The sequence below is a fragment of the Taudactylus pleione genome, unplaced genomic scaffold (genome assembly GCF_031769625.1).
Source record: "Taudactylus pleione unplaced genomic scaffold, aTauple2 ptg000089l, whole genome shotgun sequence".
Taxonomy (NCBI): Eukaryota; Metazoa; Chordata; class Amphibia; order Anura; family Myobatrachidae; genus Taudactylus; species Taudactylus pleione.
Window position 1 is genome coordinate 17063387 of NW_028284491.1, and position 23261 is coordinate 17086647.

The 23261-nt window shown below is 45.9% G+C and overlaps 1 protein-coding gene and 1 pseudogene across 2 annotated transcripts in view; one reads left to right on the plus strand and one right to left on the minus strand.

The window, feature by feature from the left end:
• Nucleotides 1-23261, minus strand: part of PPP1R1A (protein phosphatase 1 regulatory inhibitor subunit 1A) — a 246035-nt gene that overhangs the window by 186147 nt on the left and 36627 nt on the right. The window lies entirely within an intron of this gene.
• On the plus strand, nt 17301-22187 carry LOC148527408 (uncharacterized; annotated as a pseudogene).

Below are 23261 nucleotides of genomic sequence, written 5' to 3' on the forward strand. Positions count from 1 at the left end.
AGGTCATGCATGCGTATAACTATGCAGCCTACGGTAAGGAGGGGGAGCAGAAACCGCTGAAGGGTGAACTTAACCCTTACTGTCAGCAGGTTTCTTAGTAAACATTGCGGTGGCCGCAGATGCGTTTCTAGAGAGGAGGGGGCCGGTGTGCAGTCTCCAACACTGAGAGTGCGCCCAGAGTCTATAGACTATAGCCATGGCGGCCATTTTCCCAGTACTGTGCATGCGCAAATGACGGGAAAATGGCTGCGGCGGCCATTTTCCAGACGATTTTAGAGCGTCGGACCCCCGCTCCGACGTGGGACTCCGGAGAAGTAAGTAAGTTATGGGTGCAGGGTGTGCGGTGCGGGGGCCCCCTGGACCCTGCACCCCTTATAGATACGCCCCTGGGTGGCCGGCTCCTGCTTCGCAGCGCTAGCAGACGAAGCAGGAGCTGCATTAACTCCACGGTATGTGGAGTTTTAGTATATAGACCCCTTAGATTTTATTTGTATTTTGGAGTATTTCTCTGTTTATGATTGTATTTGTTTATTATAATATTTTTAATTTGCTGCGTAATTACATGGAAATGTGTCACCAGATGTGCTAGAACATCAGGAAGATTGGAAAGTGCACTAGGGTATTTGAAAGTTCTCTGTGTTGCATTATAATTGCAAAATCCTCGATTCCAAGCATGACCTGGTGTGTAATTGCAATGAAACAGCATTTGTTCTTGTGAAAATATAATTCAACACCAAAAACGTACATTTCTCCTGCAGAAGTCTATGGGACGCAATTCCGATATTTTCGCAGAACGAGCGATTGTTTGCTCTTGCACATGCGCAGTGATTGCATTGCAATTGCTCTCTTACATAGGAATCACTTGCAAAGTGAGTGACAGGTAGTCAGCGTTTGGGAGTGGTAACGGGAAGGTGGTTATAAAAACACAGGTGGTCTGACCGTTTAAACGCCATCTCATGGCGTGCATAAATTAGCCATTGCCTTCTCTTTCGGAGTATGAGAGCTCTCTGCGTGTCAGGAGAGCTGCAGTGCTTGCAGCTGGTCAGACAGACTTCACTTATAAGCTACGTGACTGACCGATCTGCGTCAATAGTATCGATGTTTACAATGTTGTACGCTGTCGGACGCATATGAGAAGGCAGCAGTGGGCATCCCTGTGCTCGGGTAAGCCTTGGAAACATTAGCAGCTGCAATTGCATTATTATCCATCTCTGAATCAGGCCCTAAATGACTGATTTCTATCCTTTAGTATAGCTATTAGTGACTGAAGTGGCACATCTTGTGGGTGTACAGCACAGTAATACAAATGTTTATGTTGGCATGTGTAATGGATTAGCGGGATGCCATTAAGTAAGCTGAATGGCTCAGGCAGTACAAATGAGCCTAATAGTAGCTTATCTTTGTTTCACTTGTTTACCTTTAAATCCTTTTAAATAGGCTTTAGCAAATCATGGCTCATCAGCTATTATAGGACTACTGATCACCGAGCAAGCCATGCTGAATCTTGTAGTTCCACAAAAGCTGTGTACCCTCCAGCTACCAACCTGTGATTAAGAATAATGTGATATTTCTCCAAACTTCATTTGATTTTTCAGTTTGATCAGGTTTCCTGCATACAGCATGCAAACCATTAAATAAAGAAATACAGGTGAGTCTTGTTCAGCTGCCTCAGCAAGATTTTATTGCAAAATTATTGTGATAGGTGTAATTCTATCACTGCGATAACCAACCAGATACTGTATGTCTTACCACCTCTATCCTCCGTGCATAATGACTGAGTCACGTTACACAGGGCACTTGAGAGCCTCTGGCTCCTGTGCGTCTCGGCCAGTGCTAGACATCACCATTAATGCATCTAATTCGCAGTGTAATGAGAAGAAAACGCACAAGCAGACTACGCTAAGTAAAGTGATATGCGGCATGTCTATGTTCTATGTGCGACCTACCTGTAAAATCAACGCAATGGAACGTGGTGTGAAAAACAGCCGCTGATACTGTAGCATTTCATATACACATACCATACACATGCCGCATATCATTTTAATCAGCAAAGTCTGCTTGTGCTTCATATTCTCCTTGCACTGCAAATAACATGTATTTGCGGTGAAAAAGATGCCCGAAAAAATGCTTGGCATTAGTAAACTCGCACGGGACTACGCGCTTAATGCGACTACAGCAGCAACGACGGTGAACACCTCTGTACATTCATAAATATTAATAGCAATGACTCACATATGCTCTGTAACTGCAACTGGGGAATTACCCTCCTTTCTGTGTTCAGATATCCCCCCATCCCAACCAACAAAAAGTACACAAATAAAAAACACAAAATAACCCTCCACAAGATACATGTCTTTTTTTGGGGGAAGATTACCTTTGCAATAACAAATCTTTACTAATGGATATATTATTATACAGGATCAGCGCCGCATTAACGTCAGGAAGGAAGGTGCGGTCATCCAGGGGCCCCCATACATACTGGGGCACACCGGCTCCAGGACACTGCACACAGCGTGACTGTGCGGTGCAGCTGGGTCTTGGAGGAACAGGCGGGATCATTGACTGCTGCCTGCTCTGTGACACAGGAATGCACAGCACTGTAATCACACAGCAAAGGTGGTTGATGATGAGCATGAGGAAGGGGGAGGTGAATTGCAGAGGGCCCACACAAACTAGTTTCCCTGGGGCAACAAACCTTAATCTGACCCTGTACAAGGTACAGGGCCTTTCACTCACTATTGGCCCAAAAGCTTTTCTTATAACTTTTAAAGTAATTGATGTCATTTAGTGAAATGTGACACAGACATACCTTGGTCTATGAGAACATGAGGAAGTCATAGCATGTGTTCGCCATTAGTATCCAGGACAGCTGATCACGCATGCGCAAACTGAAGGCCAACTGTTCCCACCCTATTCAGCAGCACAGTCCAAAATTCAAATAGGGGAGTCACACCAACTGCCAGTGAGGATGCCAGTGGGTGTGGCTCCCCTATTTGGACTGCACTGCAGCCTCACCTCTGTAGCCACCAATGCTAGTCAGTAGGTATTCCTGCTTCTGACAGTGGTGTTGTGTACTGAGGCATCCACATTCATCATGTCTGTGTGTTACGTGCCTATATGGACCTTTATCTACTCAGTTTTCAAATACGTCTGAACAATAACTACGCGTTTCATATCGGCACATAATACACAGACACGAGGGGCTGGGGTGGTGTCAAATTTCACTAAATTACGTCAATTACTTTAAAAGTTTAAGAAAATATTTGGGGCCAATAGCGAGTGAAACACCCTGTATATGCCAGTCAACAAATGCCTCACAACCAATCAGTTTTAGCCATTCATGTAGCACAGTCTACCTGGGTAATATTTTCATATTTTACTAAGGTTCCCCTCCCTCGACCTGGAGCTTCGCTGGTTCTGTATCTATGTAATATTTAGCTGATTTGATTGAAGAGACCACAGGTGCCAAGCTTTGTATTGTAGATTTTAGCAACTTCCCATCATATGATCATGGTTATATATAGACATGCATGCTGTAGCAGAGCTATTCCTGACAGTCTTGATGTTGCCTCAGCATCCCTTTCCATCCCTTATAACTAGAGATGAGCGGTTCGGATTCTGTGGAATCCGAACCGCTCCAGACACCGGGGATCCGAGTCCATCCGAGCTGAGGCTCAGGTGTTCCTGCCTGACTCGGATCCCACTTTGAGGCCGAACGTCATCCTTCCGACGTCGGATTTTCGCGAGAGTTCGTTTCTATATAAGGCGCCGCAACTCGGACTCAGCACCATTTCACTGTTCACTCTCACGCTGTGCACTGCCCTGCAATGTCTCTCTGCATATGTTAAAGTGGATATGTCAAGAGTGGCTGTGCTGGTAAAGTGACTGTAGGGGACAAACTGCACGCTGGTATATGGTGCGCTACTCTGTGCTGTTAAGTGACTGTGTATAGGGGGGCACACTGCACGCTGATAAATGCTGCGCTACTTTGCTGATTAAAGTGGCTGTAGCCTGTATCCAGACTCCAGACTCACAAGTGGCTGTGCTGTTAAGTGAATGTGTATAGGGGGGCACACTGCATGGCACGCTGATGTATGCTGCGCTACTCTGCTGATTAAAGTGGTTGTGTCCAGACTCACAAGGCATACTGATGTATGCTGCGCTGTGCTCATGCCCATCTGCTCCAGCATAAACAAAAAGTAAAATAATATATTTTTTTTAAAAGTATAAAATAAATTTTAAAAAAAATTAATAAAAGTTAAAAAAAGTTTTTTTGTGCTGTATCCCACTGTGTACTGTATAAAAGCACTAAGACTCCTTGGGCCGTGGCCCTCTGTGTATACAAGCACTGTGACTCCTTGTGCTGTAGCCCACTGTGTATACATGTACTGTGACTCTGCTGGCCGTCCCCCACTGGGCCGGGTGGGAGGGCCCAAGGACAAATCCATCTTGCACTACCTTTCATTTCTGCCACTGCTGTGTGGCAATGTGCCATAGATGTGCTTTAAAATGCGGTGTCTGTGCCGCTGCTCTGTCGCTTAGTAACCAGCCAGCTCACTGCAGCCTTTGACCAATAATGATGAAAACAATTGTCAGCTGTGAGGTGGTCTAAATTGTAAATGACTGGAAAATAATGTTATTGAGGTTAATAATACTCTAGGAACAAAATAAAAAGTCCAAATGATGTGATTTTTAGCTTTTTTTTTGTTCATTTAAAAGAAAATACAAATCCACAGCAGTACAACGAATCAGAGCCAAATCCAAATCCAGCAAAAATGGTTGGGCGCACATCTCTACTTATAACCACACATACTGTATATATTTATTTATTACCAGTTATGTATATAGTATTCGCATATTACATAGCAATACATATAACACACCTAGCATGCACAGATCCTTCAGAAATGAGACACATGTTTATATACTTTTAACATAGCAACAAAAAAAATAATCATAACACACAGCTTGCTAAAGTTACAAAGGTGATTTTTGGGTTGTGGGTCCCCTGGATTGCTTTGGTTGGGTTGCTTCAGAGCATCGCAGTATAACACATTTTTCCTTTTTTGCACTTTTAGCACCCTTATTGTTTGTTTATGATATATATGTAACCTTTTCATACATCTATTTTTCACCGCACTTCTATATATATATATACAGTAACTGCACCATCTATTGAACACTCTTTTACACTTCACCTTTCTCACTAGTGTGATGTCCTGAGGTGGCTCAGATGGGCTGGTTTGGGGGTGTCTCGCGCCTTGGACTTTAACCCCAGTATGTTAGGGACCTACCTTAAGAGGTTACCTTGATGCGGTGGGTAGGCCCTTGACCTTGGCCATGATAATGCTAAATCCTCCATTTATTGTAAAATGTTATTGCAAAAATGTATATATATGTAATTTAGTACTTTAGCGGCGGGGCTCCAATCGTGGCCATCCACTGTAGAGACACACAGCTGTCTCCATCTGAGAAAAAAAAAACTTGGTCCACAGGGGGTGGGGTGTTTTGGGTACTTAGAAATAACCCCCATGTGCACCACTGAATAATGACCAATATAGTAAGTAGCATGCCCCTTTTTCCCCACAGAAAATATTGACTGTCCTGCAAAAAGGTTATGCTATTATGAAACTGTGGGGCCTATTCATCAACACTAAAAATAATGTTTTTAAGGACATTTTCCTTAATTAACGTTATTTTAGTATTCATGAAGAGACTTAACACAGGAGATATCACTGATAACTCCTGGTTAAGTCCACCTGCGCTAATTTCCACACTCCCCATACATTAGTATGGGGATATGGAAATTATGGTATTCATCAAATTCCGAAAATTATGTATTTTCAGAATTTGATGGAGTTACTATCCGCCACTGTGAGGTGGCGAATAGCAGGTAACACTTACCTGCTTCCAGCTGGTGAGGTCCCCCGACGTCTTCTTCTGGCGCTCTGGTCCGTCCTTTGACTCCAGTGTCTGGTCTGAGACTTGTTCTCCACAGGACACAATAAAGTTTATAACAAAAAACAACGTTTTTTTATTTTTTTTTCTAAACTGTACTGTGGTGTGCTGCTGGGAGAACACGTGACAGCACAGCAGGACGCCAGAGGCGCTGCAACGGGCAGGTAAGTGCGGGAATGGGGGAGAGGTGACCGGAGGGGGGAGGAGGGATGAGGGGGACACAGAATTACTGCAGCTGTAGGCAGTGCTGCGCATGCGCTGGTTTTACAGATGTAACAGTGCATGCATAGCACTGATTCCAGCTGCGGTAAGTTAGTGTAGACAGGGATAACTATCTATTTCCTGAAAAGCTGTAATCGCAGAAATGACAGCTTTTCGAAATAGTTAGTTACGAAGAGGAGAAATGATGAATTACTCCGGTAATTAGGTAGAACGCCATGCAAGTTCTAAACCTAATTACCTCCAGAGAATTTTTAGGTATGATGAATAGGCCCCTGTGATTCATAACAGAACAGGCATCAGTGTAGTGGCACTGCAAACCTCAATGCCCTATTAGTTGGATATATATCTACTTTGCAACACTGGCTATAAAATGTACTGTATCTTGTCATGGTCAGCCGGCCCTCCTTCAGGTATCTGCCCGTGTCAGTGTCCTGATTGAGGCTGGACAGTACTGATTTTAGGGCACTATCCCGCGGATGAGAAAATTTATCCAATTTCCATGACAGATGTGGGTAGTACGCCACTAATGGGTGCCCCTTCAATTCCACACATACCATTGCCAGACGCATTGATAAGGTGTTACTAAAGAAAAGGAAGGGAGCTGGGTGTCGCTAAGCTGCACAAGCACTAGCCAGTGTTTCCCAACCTTGGTCCTCAAGGCACACATGGGGTGGAATCATAAACTCTGCGGCTAATTAAATAGCCTTTTCCTTGCATGGGAAACCATGGGTTAACATGTGCTATCCCACTGATTCTGCGTAAGCTGCAGAATCAATAGGGTTCTCCTGCACATTAACCCCCCCATATTCCCTCCTGAAGCTGCAAGGAAAAGTCCACCCAGTAGTTTAACGCGGGGATTACACCCAGCAGATTGAATTTCCCGGCGCAGGTAATTAGCAAATTCCCCCCTAAAAGTCCAGATTTTAAGGCTAACAAAATATGAGCACAGTTGACTTAATTAGCAGCTCCATTATTGTGATTTAATTATCTATGCTCAACCATGGATATCCTTAAAAACTGGACTGTTAAGGACCTTAAGGACCGAGGTTGGGAAACACTGCACTAGGAGGGTACTGCTACCTAGAATGGTTAGTTATGTATGTTGTTTCCATGTACATAGCATGAATCAAAGTATTTTTAGTTTTTTAAATAAAACAATCTCCACTGAAACCTCACTGGTTTGATGCTTTGTACCAGAATAAATATTTTATGAATAATTCTACAGGAATATAGTTACTAGGTCACCATCTCAAATTAATTTGTTATATGAAATGTAGGAAGTTTGCTCATATCAAGAGACAACATGATGACAGTTTCAGTTCATCAGCAGCTACGGAGCTCCAGGTCACCTTTACCTGATCTAGCACCATGAGCAGCTGCAGGAGCCAGGATAACACTGATTTGCTCCAAGCCAGAAGCTTAGTAGTTAAGTGAACAGGTTAATTATTCCTCAGTATGTTTCTGCCTGACCTAAATAGCTCCATGTGCAGCAGCTGAGGTCCTTTTAAATATTTATTGGACCACTCAGGCAGAATAAAAGGACATGTAGCAATTTTAGGGTTTACATTAACCTCATAGTTATCAAAGTCAGCAGCTTCAATATCTGCACTAAACTTTAGTGCTGGAAATGCTGGAATGCCTCCACTACCTCTCAAAGATGCCCAGCTTATCTGTGTAACCAAGGATATCACTAGCACCCCTTTTATACCAAAGTCCTGGGTCTGACCTGGGGAACTTACCCCTTTCATACTGCGGCGCCAACTCAGGATATTCCCGAGTCAGCACTGTTCACACTGGAGCCGGGTCTACAGTGACCCGGCTCTTCCAGCGTTGCAGTGGACGCTTGGAGATTATGGCCGGGATGTACTAAGGTTGCGATGTACTTACTGCCAGTCACCGTAACTTTACTAATTGCATATGTACTATCATATGCGATTAGTATTGCAAAGGACAGCTCTTGTGATAAGAGCTGCCCTTTGCGAAGCAGCCGACACTAGGTGAGGGGGTCTCCGTGGGACCCCGCCCCCTCTTAGCCCCGTGAACTTCCTGCTGGTGACCTGTACATGAAGTCTCGGGCTTCTCCTCCTCCTCCCTGCACCTTGAAGATTAGGAGGAGGAGGAGGCGGAGCACCCAGGAGGAGCATGGCCAGCGACCAGAGTAAGGTGAGTGGGGGCCATTGCTGGGCGACTGCATGGCAGCGGCGAATCGTCGGGTGTGGGATGCGCTAAGAAGCCCATAGGCTTCTATAGAGTAACGGCCGGTTTTTCTGGCGTTACTCCCTGCACAAATAAAAGCACAGCCGGAACTTAGTACATATGGAAATGCGGTAAAACCCCCGAGAACAGGGTTTTTACCGCATTTTTCCTTTAGTACATCCCTGCTTATGTCATCTCCAAGCTCCACTGAAGCCGGCCAATCAGGCGGCATGCAGCACAATCCTGGTCATCGTGGCCCCAAACGTGCCATTTACACTGCAGGGTGCCATGGGAATGGACTATGGCCAACCCTGCAAAGTACCCGAGGTGGATCCCCGGGTCCCTGGACCTGAGTGGATCCATTTACACAGACACATTTTTAGGTTGGTGTAAAAGGGGTATAAGAATGTTTAAGTTTCCAGAGGATATGTAGTCCTCTGGACATGTAGATAGAGATATATCAATCCCATTAAAGAGGACAAGTGGAGAAATTTCCCATACCAACCAATCAGCTACTACAGTAGCTGTCATTTACATACACATTCTATAAAATGACGACTAGAAGCTTATTGGTTGATATAAAGTGGCAAACATGGGGTGGGACTCTAAGTATCTAGAACCCCCCCCCCCTGACAGATGCTGAATTCTCCTCACTTTCTCTAGCCAGCTGTATCCTTGATGTTACAGCCGCTCAGCATCATGTTCAGATCATGTCAATGTAGTTGATGTGCAGATGGGCTGGAGAATGTGTACGTCAATTGCTGTACAATGATGACAAGCCGGGCAAGGATGAGCTAGGATATCTGTGTCTAATTCATCAACAATCAATCAAGCCAATTCTATGATTTGTCAATGATTTTGTAAGAAAAATTGGCAATGTATGGGGCTCACCAATCCCGAGAAAGTTATTGAAATCAGCAAATTAGAATTTCCAACATGAATCGTTAAACCGTGGGATCGGGGAATAGTTCATTGTAATTGTTGGTGTATGGGCTCCATTAAACCCCAGCACGGACAGAAAGCTGCTGTAATGAGGTCTCAGTGACCAAGCTAATAAAGTGCCCAATAAGCCCCAGACCTCAGAGAGAGCAGCAATTTTACATTTCCCCATTGCAGCTGATGCTGGTGATCTACAGTACAGTAGCACTGTATAAATTACAATGACCAAGTAATCACTAGTATTGTCTTCACTGTTCCCACCTTAATGGACAGTGATGACAATCTTCCAATACGACCCATTTACAAAATGGTCTGCAACGGGTTTTTCCCATTCATTTTATAATTACAGTAACCAAAAAAAAATTGATGCTTTGAAATTGTATGTAGATAGTCAATGTTAAAAGCACATTTGACACAAATTAATTCATTCATTCAGTTAAGGCTACAATATTGGAAAATAATTAGGATGAGCAGGAGCTGAGTATTATCTGTCAGGGAATATGAGTCACACTGACACTCTGACATTATATAGAAATGATTTACAGAACAAGCTTTTCCTGAGGGTTGCTAATGACCCATGTATATAATATCTGTATTGTTGCGTCACTTGTACAAAGGACCTTTGCTCTTGTTTTCCCACATAGGTCAGATAGACAATAAGCTGAGTAGTTTGGCTCAGTCTCGGAGCTCACATTTCCTACACAGCAGGTTCACTGACATGGGATGAACACTAGTAAAACATGACGTCACTGAGTAATATAATCTGTCTGTGTTTGCCTGGTGACTCATTCATTCATTCAAGACATAATTTTATTAAACCAAGGCAGAACATTACTAGTACAATTTGTTTCCACTCCATTCTGTCTATATAACTAGGTTATGGTCCTATGTAGATGCACAAAAATAATTTCCAAATTATATGTAAGGCCAAAGAACCATTACATTAATGTGCTTGTTTACTAGCATTGCCTAATAATGAGGGACAGCTTTCTGGTTGGCAATGCATCTTTTACATCTGTGCTCATTTACATTTTGTGTGGTTTACATCAAATCCAACAACTGCTAGTGGAAGGAATAGTGCTGGGAGACAATATTGCTTATACTGTATATCTTAAGTTGGGGCTAGCACGTTACAGAATCGGTATGTAATGCTGGATCAAATACCGACAGCGGCAGCCCGACGGATCGAAATTCCGACTGCAGCAGGTAAGTACCCTAACCCTCTCCTCTCCCTACCCTAACCCACCCTTGGTGGTGCCTGACCCTAACCCCCCTCCCCCCTAGTGCCTAAACCTAACCCTCACTCCCTGCACCCTAAACCTAACCCTCCCGGGGGGGGGGGGGAGTTGCCTGACTTTAACCCCCCCTCGTGGCGTCTAAAGCTAACCCCCTTTCCATACCCTAACCCTCTCACTGGGTGCCTAACACTAAGTCCCCCCAGGGGTCCCTATACCTAACCCTCCCCCCCACGGCTAAACGCTAAGACACCCAGCTTACCTTCGTTCGGTATGCCGGGTTTCAGGAGTTTGTAGTGGAGCTAATGATAGGCGTCGGGATTTCGACACCTATCTGTAGTCCAATGTTGGGATGTCAGTGTCGGGATATCGTCGGGCAGGATAGCGCCCGCCGGTATCCTGACTGCATCCCCACGGTACTACAGTGATTAGCACTGCTGTCTCACAGCTCTGGTGTCATGAGCTCAGTTTCCAACCAGGGCCCTGACTATGTGGAGTTTATTAGGCTCTTGTTATTGTCAGAATCTATGTTGATAGGTGTCAGCGGTGTGTGATCCAAGTCAGCCCACACTTTGAATAGCTTTACCAGGGACTGGTTTATAAAGCAGGCAGAAGAGCAGGATGTGTGACAACACAGGGTTAATGCAGAATAATGTGGGAATATGCAGTAGGAGACAGATCTGCCCAGGAGCGGTGTAATGCAGGCAGCACAGCATACTTGCCTACCCTCCTGGAAGTGTCGAGAGGCTCCCGAATTGTTGGTGAGCCCCCCGCTCCCCGGGAAGAGTATCATTAAACCAAGCCCACGCATCACTAGCAAGTATCACGCATCCCGCCCACTTGCTAGTGAAGTGGGCAGGATAGGGAGATAATTGCCGTGACTCGTGGCTCCGTGTGGAGGGGGTGGAGCTAAATGACGTCTAAAATGCATCATTTAGCCACGCCTTCTCATCACGCTCCCACGATTCGCTGCAATTTGCCGTGACATAGTAAGCCGGTCCCGCTCCCATAAGCGGTCACCAGTGTCTGCTTCCCGGGCATACTGTACGTAAAGTAGGTAAGTGTGCGGCACAGTGCAGTCAGCAGTGGTGACATTGAGGGGATTCCAATTCAGCGCGATGATGAATAGCCGAGGGAGGGAGTTCCCGCAGCTATTCAATTTAATGTGCTGTGTGCCTTGTCGGGAAACAGGTAAATCAGAGAATGTCGGTTCTCGCGTCTTAACCTGGGTGCATTCTCTAAGTAAAGTGCCGGGCGCCCGGAACTTTTGTCGGATTTCTCCTCGCACCCTCAGGGGGGGTGCGAGAAGAAATTCTTTAGCCGCCTAAACAGTGCGTTGTATTGAACAGCTGCTGGAGCTCCATCCCGCAGCTATTCTACATCGCACTGAATTGAGGCCCTGATTCAGAGCTGGACGCTCTGACAGAGCGCTCGCTCTGAATCAGGGCGTCTTTTTTTTTTTTTGGAGCGGCCTCCTGGCCGCTCGCATTGCTGTGGGTTGCCACCCACAGCTAATGCGAGCGGCCAGGATAATGGTCGCGATGGTCAAGACCATCGCGACCATCGGGCTTGCGACGAGACCCTTGTGGTAGGGTCTCGTGGCCGCAAGCCCCAGAGACCTTTCGGCTCAAACAGAGATGAAAGCTCTCCCACTGACATCACTTGTGATGTCAGTGGGGCCGCCCTCAAACGGTAGACGTTCTCATGGGAATGCCTCCGTCTGGGCAGCCACTCCCCCGGCCCGCCCACCAAAGGGAGCGTGCTGTCACTCAACATCAACAGCACGCCCCCTTTGGTGCAAGACCCAGAGCAACGGATTGCCCGTTGCTATCTGGGTCTCGCGCATGAACATGACGGATCCGGCTCCGTTGTGCACATGCGCTCTGGGCCACCATCGACCCAGTTGCGAGCGCTCAGCGCTTGCGACCGGGTCTGAATCAGGCCCTGAATTCCTCCCATAGTGGCTTATGTGGCAGCGCCATGGATATATGTGGCACCGGTTATGTGTCTGCAGCAGAAACACTCAGCTGTACAGACTTACTGTCCACAGGACGGAGTAATAAGATGCGCAGTACTGGTATGCATGCACAGTAGATGCATTGGGTCAGAGGTTCCACATGTGCAGTGGCGCAAGTAACTATAGGGATATGGGAAGTGGAGATGTTCCCCATAGCAACCAATCAGTTTGTAGCTATTATCTGCTAGAATAGGGGTGGGCAATAAGCAGCCCCCAGCGGTTGTAGAACTACACATCCCAGCATGCCCTGTCACAGTTTTGCTATTTGAGCATGCTAAAACTAATGCAAGGCATGCTGAGATGTTTAGTTGAACAACAGCTGGAAGGCCGCTGATTTTAATAACACATATTTGCGTACTGCACTGCTTAATATGATGTGTGTGTATATATATATATATATATATATATATACAATATTAATAATAAAAATATTAGTTACTACAATAGCACACTGATGAAAAATTACAATATTTACAATATGTCTAAATGTTGTAATTGCACATAGACAAGAAAATATTACAAAGGTCCTCGTGTGCACGCCCAAAAAGGGGTCATGGTCATGAGAAAAGGGGGCATATCCTCAAGAGTGCAGAGAAGGGGGAGAGCGGGTACTAATTACCCAGGCCTGGGCTTGCTGGAGGGACCCGGTGGAAGCCCCGACCCTGTGCCGCCCCCCCTCTTACATCACAGCAGCCCATCACATGCTGCTGTGTGCTGGGCTGCACTGGGAGACTGCTCGCGGCTGCTAAGCAGCAGCCATAGCAGTCTCCCATCCCTGTGGGGAGCGATTACACTGATCGCGCCCCCCATTGGCTATGCGCTGGGCTGAGGTGCACAAAGCCCCCCCCCCCTCCCCAGTGCTGTTTTTTTTCCCTAAGGGGGTGTGACCAGATTCCCACGATTAGGCCGTTGCCCCCTTTACCCGGGCCCGGCATGGCTCACGGAGCACCAGGGTATCCTTAAGAGGTGCCCCCTTTTCATCACTCTTGAGGGCGTGCCCAGCACTTATGGACATGCTGGGCATCCCCATAGATTCCGTGCGCTATTCCCCCCCCCCCCCCCCCTGCGAGACACTGCGGCCAGCGGCACCTGGAAGTCTGTTTCAGCTGGGTGCCGCCATAAGGGCAGAACGCATTTTGCCATTTTGAAATTGGTCAGGGTGCAGTGCCCTGCTAAGACAGCGTAGCTGGAACAACAGACCAGTCATTCCAGATATGGTACAATGATAGCTAAATATAACAGTGAATTGAATTCAAAATAAAGAACAAAGTAAAAAAATTAAATGTCACATTTATAAGAAAACCTATTTAACACACAGTGTGAATATATTCACTTCAGCCCACGTCACATCACAGCTCACCACTTTATATTTAGCTGAATATGAACCACCATATGTATCTCCTCTTCTGCAATTAACTTGTTGATCACCATTCTTCCTGTACGAAGCAGCTATCTTATCCACCTGGTACAGATTTTATATTGATATCTTTATATGTATCTACATTATAGCTTAACTCTTTTCACCTCTACTGCAAGTGAGTATAAACATAAACCTATTCATTCATAAATTCCCTACTTCAGTGCAGCCACTTCTAGACACTCATTTAAAAACAAAAAACAACTACATCACTGTTTTTATTTTAGCAAACGATAAAAGTCGATACAAAAATCGTTAAAAATAGCTAAAATCATGTAATTTGTACCTGTTTACATGCAATCCAAAAACCAAGTTCAGTTTTTATATCCAAATTCCGAACTGACAGCAGACCCGAGCCAAGACTCGATTCGACTCAGAACCCCAAAGTTATTCCTAACTGTTACTCGATTCGACTCAGAACCCCTAAGTTATTCCTAACTGTTACTCGATTCGACTCAGAACCCCTAAGTTATTCCTAACTGTTACTCGATTCGACTCAAAACCCCTAAGTTTGAGTGTGGTCATATTTCAGGAAAACTGAACCGCACATCTCTACTGTACATCTGTATAGTAAATACAGAACAGGAACAATGTCAAACAAAGAGGGAGAGGAGAGTTGGATTTAAAATAGACAACTGAAGGAAATGAGAGTAATGCTGGGCATACACTGACAGATAAAACGTGTGTCAGACATTTTATCTGGCAGCATGACACTCAGCAGATATCATAAAACAAGCTGCAGCAGTGCACTATTGGCACATTAACCACTAGCCTGGCATGGTCGCGTCAGATGCGACCACGCCAGACTGGGCTCTCTCTGACATGGTCGCATCTGATGTGACCAGTCAGAAATACCCACTAAGCGGCTGCTGGAAGATAATATTTCCGCAGCCGCCTATATCAGAGGGAGCTCGGCTTCCCCTGCTTTGGGTCCTGATCACTGCTGGCCACAGTGATTGGGTACCCAGCGACACCCTCCCTCCCGGCGCGGCTTCACAGCAGCCATGAAATCAAAAGATGCAGCAGCTGCGGCTCCAGGTAGCCACGGTTGCTTCTGTGTTCCAATCATTGTGGTCAGCACGTCTGCTGTTATGTCCAACACACCGGAACCTCCTCCTTCTAGCTTCTGTGCAGCTGAATCTAGAATGAATCTATGTGTGTACATAGATATAGATAGATAGATATAATATATATACACACATACTTATAAAGTATTTATTTTTTCTTTAAATCATCCTCAAAATGGTCATTTTTTTATTATCACATTATGTAAATAACAGCTATTTAAAGTTTTAAATGTGATTTTACATTTTTGTTTAAAAAATATATTGAATCAAGTTTAAATAGCTCTTATTTACATAATTTGCTAATAAAAAATCCAATCGACAATTTTTGGGAAAATTTTTGAAAAAATATTAGCCAGTTGAAGTGGTTAAAGGATGACTCAGGAAGGACAATGTAAGTCCGCATTCATTGATCAGTGATGGCGTTCCACGAGAGTTATAAACATTATTTATCACAACCCCATAAAGCCTCTGTTCTGCAACATCAGAACTTTTAGTTCAAATGTTTAATTAGCTAGTTTATTGATCAGTCACATTTAGAGTTCCCATATCAGCTAGTTAATACTGAACATATTTAAATTGCCCAAGTTAAAGGACTCGGCATATGCCGGGTAACCACGTTCCGCCCCCTGCTCTGCCCTGGTCCTGTATAGCCTCTCCCAGAATCTGCCCAGCCCACGTCCCGCACACTCATGGGACAGACCATAGCAGATTATTATATATTCTCTATAGTGTATGGTTGTATTGAGCAATGACTTCAAACATAAGGTAACATTGCAGGTAAGCAACTCAACTAGAACTACTGTGGTGGCAGGGGGGTGCAGCTGCTACCAGGGCCGCAGATGGAAGCGGGGTCATAGCAGCAATATCACAGCACACTGTCATATCTGTAATGGGTTCAGGGTGAGCAGTGTTCAGCATCCACACTTCACTTAATTAAAAATAAAGTCACAGACCAAGTATATGCCATTCAAAAATAATGGGTCAGCTTTATTTATTTGTACAATAATGAGTATGGTGGAAATAATGGCAAACGAAATGGCGCCCACTTGACTTAGGCAAAAGATCACTAGGGCCAACTATCCCAAGTCAAGGGTAAGTGTGTAATGAAATACCTTCAAGGGCCAACTATCCCCTTTCAAAGCAAGTGAAGCGGAATCCAACACCCATGCCAATGCACTATTTGGGCCCACTCCGTTGTGAGGTGCCGCTAACCCCAGTAGGGTGAAATCAGCCAAACCAGTGCATTGAAGGGGAGTGCACCGCTCATACTGCAGCAAGATGGATGCTTTATAGACTGCCGTGCTTTCCCTGCCCTGAAATAAAGCTGACATAAGTCACAAAAGGGAAGGGAGGGAGGGCAGAGGCAGTATAACATTACAGACCTACCCACACTCCTACTAACCACTCCCCTGAACAAAACATTCACCAATCCGTGTCACTATCTGACTGTCCATCACTTAACAAACACTCCCCCCAACTTTATTAACCCCATCCATCCCTGCCTAGTGGTTTATGTGCCCTCTGTTCTAACTGAACCGCAGTTTTTGTTCTGTCCTCAGTCACGTTTTCCTAATTTCTCATGCAACCACAAACAGAAAGATACCATATGTCCAATATATTATACTGAGAATTAATTGCTTCACAATAACAACTGAGTATAATACAAGTTACAACTCTATGGGCTCTATTTATTATCATTATTTTTACTAAAATAAAGTGAAAAAGGGTTTTCACACCCTTTTCACAATATTTTAGTTTCACCTAAAGTTACTACAGGGTAATTGGAGTAGAATTCGTAAAATTCTACTCCAACTCCTAAGTATCATTTATTTTTAGTACTCAGATCGCATTTCCCATAATTGTAATGGGAAATGCGATCTGTGTGCAAGTTACTAAAAATAAATTGAGAAAACAATACCTGGGAAGGCCCTGTGATAATAACGCAACCCGGAGGTGGCGTTATCCAGGGTCTCCCCCAGTTACCGGACTCCTGCTCCGCTATAACGGGCAGAGCAGAGCCTGGAGCCAGCCCCAGTGATCAGCTGTGTGGTCTTAACAGACCAGACGCTGATACACTGCAATAAAAAAAAAATAGTCACAAAAAAAATGTACTTACCTGAGTCCAGGGACCGGAGTTTGGGGTTCCGGTGATGTCCTCCCTCTGGTCAGTTGGTCTCCCATGCTGCACTGTGGCCCGGTCGCAGGTGACCGGGTCCCAGTGCAGTATGGGATGTCAGCTGTCCGAAGTCATGGAGGAAATCACCGGAGCCCGGATCATGCAGGTAAGTACAATTAATGGAGGAGGGTCGCGGGGGGGTCCTCGATCGCAGGGGCGGGGCTAAGCATCGGGGCTTAGCACCGGGAGGGGGTAGCAGCAGCGGTGGCCAGTCGGCGCATGCACGGGCTCTTGTCACAGTATTTTTTTGCGAAAATACCATGATAAGGCTGCGGAGGGGATTTGCAGGGACAGAGCTTTATCGCAAGCTCTGTCCCTGCAAGGGATTTTTAGTAAATCCCTGTGATATTGCCTGAATTCGCAATGCAAATTCAGTCGGTAATATCACACTACAATGTACATTCCCAATGCGGATTGTAGTAAATAGAGCCCTATATGATAGATTAAAATGGTGGATTTACTAATAGCATTTTAAATAACTGCTGAATATAAAAGGTTATTAGATCATGTAGAGTTATTTACATAAGAGGGAAAGATAAGTTTATGAGATCATGTAGAATTATTTATATTAGAGGAAACAAAAATTTAAACAAGGATTTATAAAATGTGTTGCTCATATTTAGCACACCTCTCTACACTCAGGGGGAGATGTAAGAACATCTCATATGCCGGATTGGGGGAGTGAAAACTCCCCCTCCGGCGATCCCCGCAAGAGCCTAATGCTGATGCGCTGTGTCTCTCCTCCCAGCCGGCTCCCCTGGGCGTGCTCGAGATCTCGTAACCATAGCAAGATCTCACGTGCAGCCCGAAGTCCGGCAGATGCCAAAGCCATCAACAGAGGTACTGTCCCTGCTGTGGTGCTGCAGCTGCAGCTGTCGAAATCGATACATTGGCTGGGACATCAGCGTGCTATCTTGTTGATAGCAGTGCCGATAATAACAGGAGCGAATAAAGTGCGCTGATACCAATCCACCCCCATATCGCCTGTTCATACATCCCCCCCCCAGAATTCTCTAAGCCAACCTCTTCATGGAACCATGAATTGGGGGTGAATATAATCATGGTATTAAAGATGCTCAACAAATAGTTAACAAACATTGATATAATCTTAATTTTGTCCCTGAATTGCAGAACCTAAGTGATGTGATTTATATGCAGCATGATTACACCTTAGGTGATAAAATTAATAACATTAGTTGTGCTGGTTGAGCTTGGCTGGAAACCAAGAGAAATGTATAATTGTAATCATAATATATGCAAACGCTGCCAATATGTTTAATACAAAATAAACAGGAATGTATGTATGCACTATGAACAGATGTTACAGTATGTGCCAATATATTACTACAAAGAAGAGACTGTAAACATCTCCATTTTACTGATCTGATAAAAGGGACACAACTGCAGCCAGACTGTTTATTTAAGCTTAACAGAAACATTATAGAATTTGTTACGTTCTGCTGTATGGAGAATCTTATGAGAGAGGTACCATCGCTAAAACATTAATAAAAATGTAAATTATTTAGAATTTTAACTATGAGAACAGTTCATCCATTAGGTTTAAACATAGAACATGATATCCACTCAATCACAGCAGCATATTTATTAAATTATACCCCTGAAAATTAAGAATCCTTATTGCCGCAAATTGCAGCAATAAGGATTCTTGTTTCACTTGATTGTATCACTTCTAATTGCCAGGACAAGGGCTCAAACCACACTTCCCTACTTTTGAAAAAGCATTTCAGGGAGATTGTGAACGTAGCACCTATAAGCGCCGCGGTAAAGTGGACGTGTACTGCTACATCTGAGAGGCGTGTCATAAAACTGACTTACATCCAAATATAAATGTATATGTGCCCCAAAGCAGTTAGGGGTCTAGTTACTAAGCAGTGTTAGGAGACAGAGTGAAAAATGATAAGAAAGTGATAAGGTGCCAGCCAATCAGCTCCCAACTGTCATTTTTCAAACACAGTCTGTGAGATGGCAGTTAGGAGCTGATTGGCTGGCACCTTATAACTGACTTATCACTTTTCACTTGTCTCATAACACTGCTTAGTAAATAGACCCCTTAGTAAGATTTACTTGTTGGGGAAAACACACTGATACTTGTCAGAACATGCATGTAGCCATAGGGATCATTGTGCCTTATAACCAATGCAGGAAAATTATACTAATGAACCCATTTGAATGTACATATCTGAGTTTTATTTTTATATAACAGCTTCATAATGGGGGTAAGGTGCAATCAGGGAGATTGCTAGACTCTTCAGGGAGTCAGGGAGATTGCTGCTATTTCAGGCAGTCTCCATGACAATCAGGGAGAGTTGGCGATGATGGCTCAGATAAGAGCCTATCCCAGAGATCAGGAAGATGTAAAGTGATTGCATACTCCTAGCGGCTTCTGTGCATGTAGGTCTTTCCAGCTGCACATGTGCAATACGACAAAAGCCGCAAAGCCTTTCGTGATGTCCTGCAGCCCACCGGAGAGGGATATCTCTTGTTTTCCTCTGTGGTACATTTTAGAAATATTTAATTCTGCCTTTAAATATGCAGAAACAGCAGTTTCCATCTATTTTCAGGGCAGAATTGATTAATTAAAATGCCCCACAGAGCGATAAGCTGTTGTCATATCTTATACATGCTACTTTTAGAATAGTAATCTAATCAAATTGATTTTGATTAAAATTTTTGTATTGATATATAATTCAGTGACGCTATAGAAGATTATACAGTATGTGTATAATGTTCTCTCTGCCCAAACTCATGTATGGAATAATGGCTAAATCACCAGCTCTAACCAAACCCTTCTCATTGAGGACTTCTAAACCCATTCTGCATTGCAGAGCGTGCCCGGTGACAGACCAGAGGTTTATGTCACTCCTGTCATACAAGGATGACCTCCATGGTCTTTATGGACTGAGAGTTGAATCAGTGATGTCAGCACTTGGATGAATGTTACACAAGGTAATACTTGAGGCCTGTCTAGCTCACCCATCCCGGCCGCGAGGCCAGCGTCACGCGGTTCACCGCGTGTAGCTGGTTTGGCGTCTGGCCAGGGTGTGGACGGGCCGTCCGCATCTATGGCCAAGAGGCAGCAGCAAGAGGAGGAGAGCAGCGCCTTCCCCTCCTACGCATAACGCGATACCCTCGGCTCATGCCGGATCTAGCGGCAGAAGTAACACACAGAGACCTGCTTCTCGGCGTGGAGCGGCCACGGTGCCTGCATCCCCGCTTGCACGCGCATCCAGACGGGGGGGATCATGCCCGCCTCCCCCCACCTCCATTAACCGTTTCCGCGGGGTCTCCTGTGCCGAGGCATACAGCGCGCCCGGCGGCCCACAGCGGCGCGCAGTCCAGTAGGGCTGCGGTTGTGTGGGACCGGAATGCCCAAAGCAGCGCCGGTCGCGGTATTGCTAGGCGGGATGGTAGGCGACACGATGTGCACCATCTCCTGGACGAGGGGGTCATTACGTCCCCCTCTGACACCAGTGATTCCTTTTCCATCGATGGCGGGGCGTCCGTAAGGGGCAGCACCCCGCCCTCTGCTGGTTCCACGGAAAGGATGGGGGGAGGTGTGCCTGCGCGGAGTGTTAGTAGCAGGTCATATGCGGATGTGGTGCGCGGGTCCACAGCGTCTCGGACAAGATCCGCGGCTGCATCCGCGGTGGAGCCAGTGCTGCGCGCAGAGACCGTGTCCACACTGTGCGCATCACTGCTCTCTGCGCGGGCGCCCTTGTTGGCTCAGAACAGCACTCAGACAGCTTCGGGAAGGGGCGACGTAAGCGTTGCAGCACTGGCGGATAAGCTTGTAGGCGCTTCGGGTCCCCGGGGGCCCCAGGAACGCTTCAAGGTTTAGATAGTACGGGCATGGACGAATCGCTAGGCCAGGGGCAATCAGTTTCTGTACAAGACAGTATTGTTTGTGTTCCAGCAGGAGAGAGCTTATTGGATTCTACGATGCAGAGTCAAGACAGAAGCAAAAGGCCCCTAGCCACGGTCGCAGAAGGTGCGGCTGGTCAGTCGGATGGTGAGTCTTCCATCGATCCTGATTAGATCTGTAGCTCCAGCAGTAGCCAGGAAGCATCGGCGCAGCGAAGCAAGAAGCGTAGGCGACATAGGTCAGAGCAGGGAACAAGTAGTCTTTCCTCCACCTCCTCGGATTCTTCTGAGGTGTCATGACGAGCTGGCAGGAAGAGGTCCAGGCGATATAGGCACAAACACCGTTCGTCCAGCAGCAGCATGTCAGTGAATTCGGATTGTTCGGAGGGAGTCTTATGCTCTAACACAGCGGTGCTGCGTGGGGTTCAGCCCAGGATCAGGGAGCGGATCAGGCGCAGACGTTATGTCAACGTATTCGCGCTTACCAGCCGGGGGAAAAGAGCTTGGGTATCTGCGAAAAAGAATGGTGGGTCGGCCCGCGACGGTGTCATGTCCGATCATGTTTGGTTAAAAAACATGTATATCTTTGCCTCTTGCTACTTGGAGACACGTCCCGACGAGCATATGCGCGTGATTAGGTACATGTACTTAATTCATGATATGTTCACCAACTCCAGAGGCGGCACATGGCGGGTGTACGACGAAGAATTTTGGCGTAAGCAGCACGGTAGGGAAGTTATAGACTTCGGGACAAAAGACGTCGAGATTTTTGTGGACGTCACACAACCACAGTGCACGCAAATAGAGGGGGCACCCTTGCAGAGGAGTTTTGGGAGACAGTCAGCTGCACCGGGCGGAGGATCGGCGCGGGGGGGCAGGTCCCAAGTCAGGACATGGCAAGTGCTTTGCCTTCAACAATGGGCAATGCACATTGGGCGGTCGGTGTCGTTTTCGACACACATGCATCCGTTGCGGTGGCCCCCACTCAATTAAGGAGTGCTCAAAAGGTTCCGGAGACACGTCAGGGGGAAAAGGGGGCAGTGCCAGCCGTGGCCCTAGTGCCCCCTCCACCAAGTAAGTCAACCATTCTAAGCAGGGCCCCCACGCCTGTCAAAGCAGGGGCTATGGCACCATGGCTTGAGGCATACCCGCTTCAGGACGTAGCCACGTTCTTGCGCAAAGGTTTTACGGTAGGGTTTGGGCTTCCGTTAGCAGCTAGGGTGCAGGGAGGTTCCGGTCGGAACCTTCGTTCAGCTCGTGACATGCCGTTGATTTTACAAGGGAAGGTAAATAAAGAAATAGACTTGGGTAGGATACTTGGTCCTTTCTTGGAAGTTCCAATTCCGGGTCTGGTTTTATCACCGGTCAGAGTGGTCCCCAAAAAAACCCAGGGTAGCTTTCATTTTATTCAGCACCTCTCGTACCCGAGGGGTCTGTCAGTTAACGATGCTATCCCCAAGGAACTTTGTCACGTGGTCTATCAATCTTTTGATGAAGTGCTTGACTTGGTTCGTTCTTTCGGGGAAGGAGCGCTGATGTGTAAAGTCGACATCGAATCCGCATTTCGACTGCTTCCCCTGCTCCCGGAGGTTTATCATTTAATGGGGTTCAAGATCAACGAAGGATTTTATTTTGATAAATGTCTGCCCATGGGGTGCTTAATTTCTTGCGCCTATTTCGAGAAATTTTGTACCTTTTTACACTGGTGCCTGTTTAGGGAGACGCATGAACCGGGCATTGCACATTTACCTAGATGACTTTTTATTAGTGGGACCACGAGATTCAGTTAGGTGCGCGCAATTGCTCGAAAACACGCTCAAGCTGTTTTCCGATTTTGGGGTTCCCATTGCGGTAAACAAAACAGAGGGACCCACCTCAAGACTTTCCTTTTTAGGCATCGAAATCGATACGGTTGTGGGTTTTTGTCGTTTACAGGTTGAAAAGGTCCAGCGATTGCGGGATGAAATACTGTTGGCCCTGTCAGTGGGTAAGATGACATTAAGGCAGACCCAGTCGCTGTTGGGTCTTTTCAACTTTGCGTGTAGGGTCATTCCGGTCGGAAGGATTTTCTGTAGAAAGCTCGAAAGACTGACGCAAAAGGCTCGAAGCCCGCATCATTTCCTGCGATTACCTAGCGAAATTCGGCGTGATT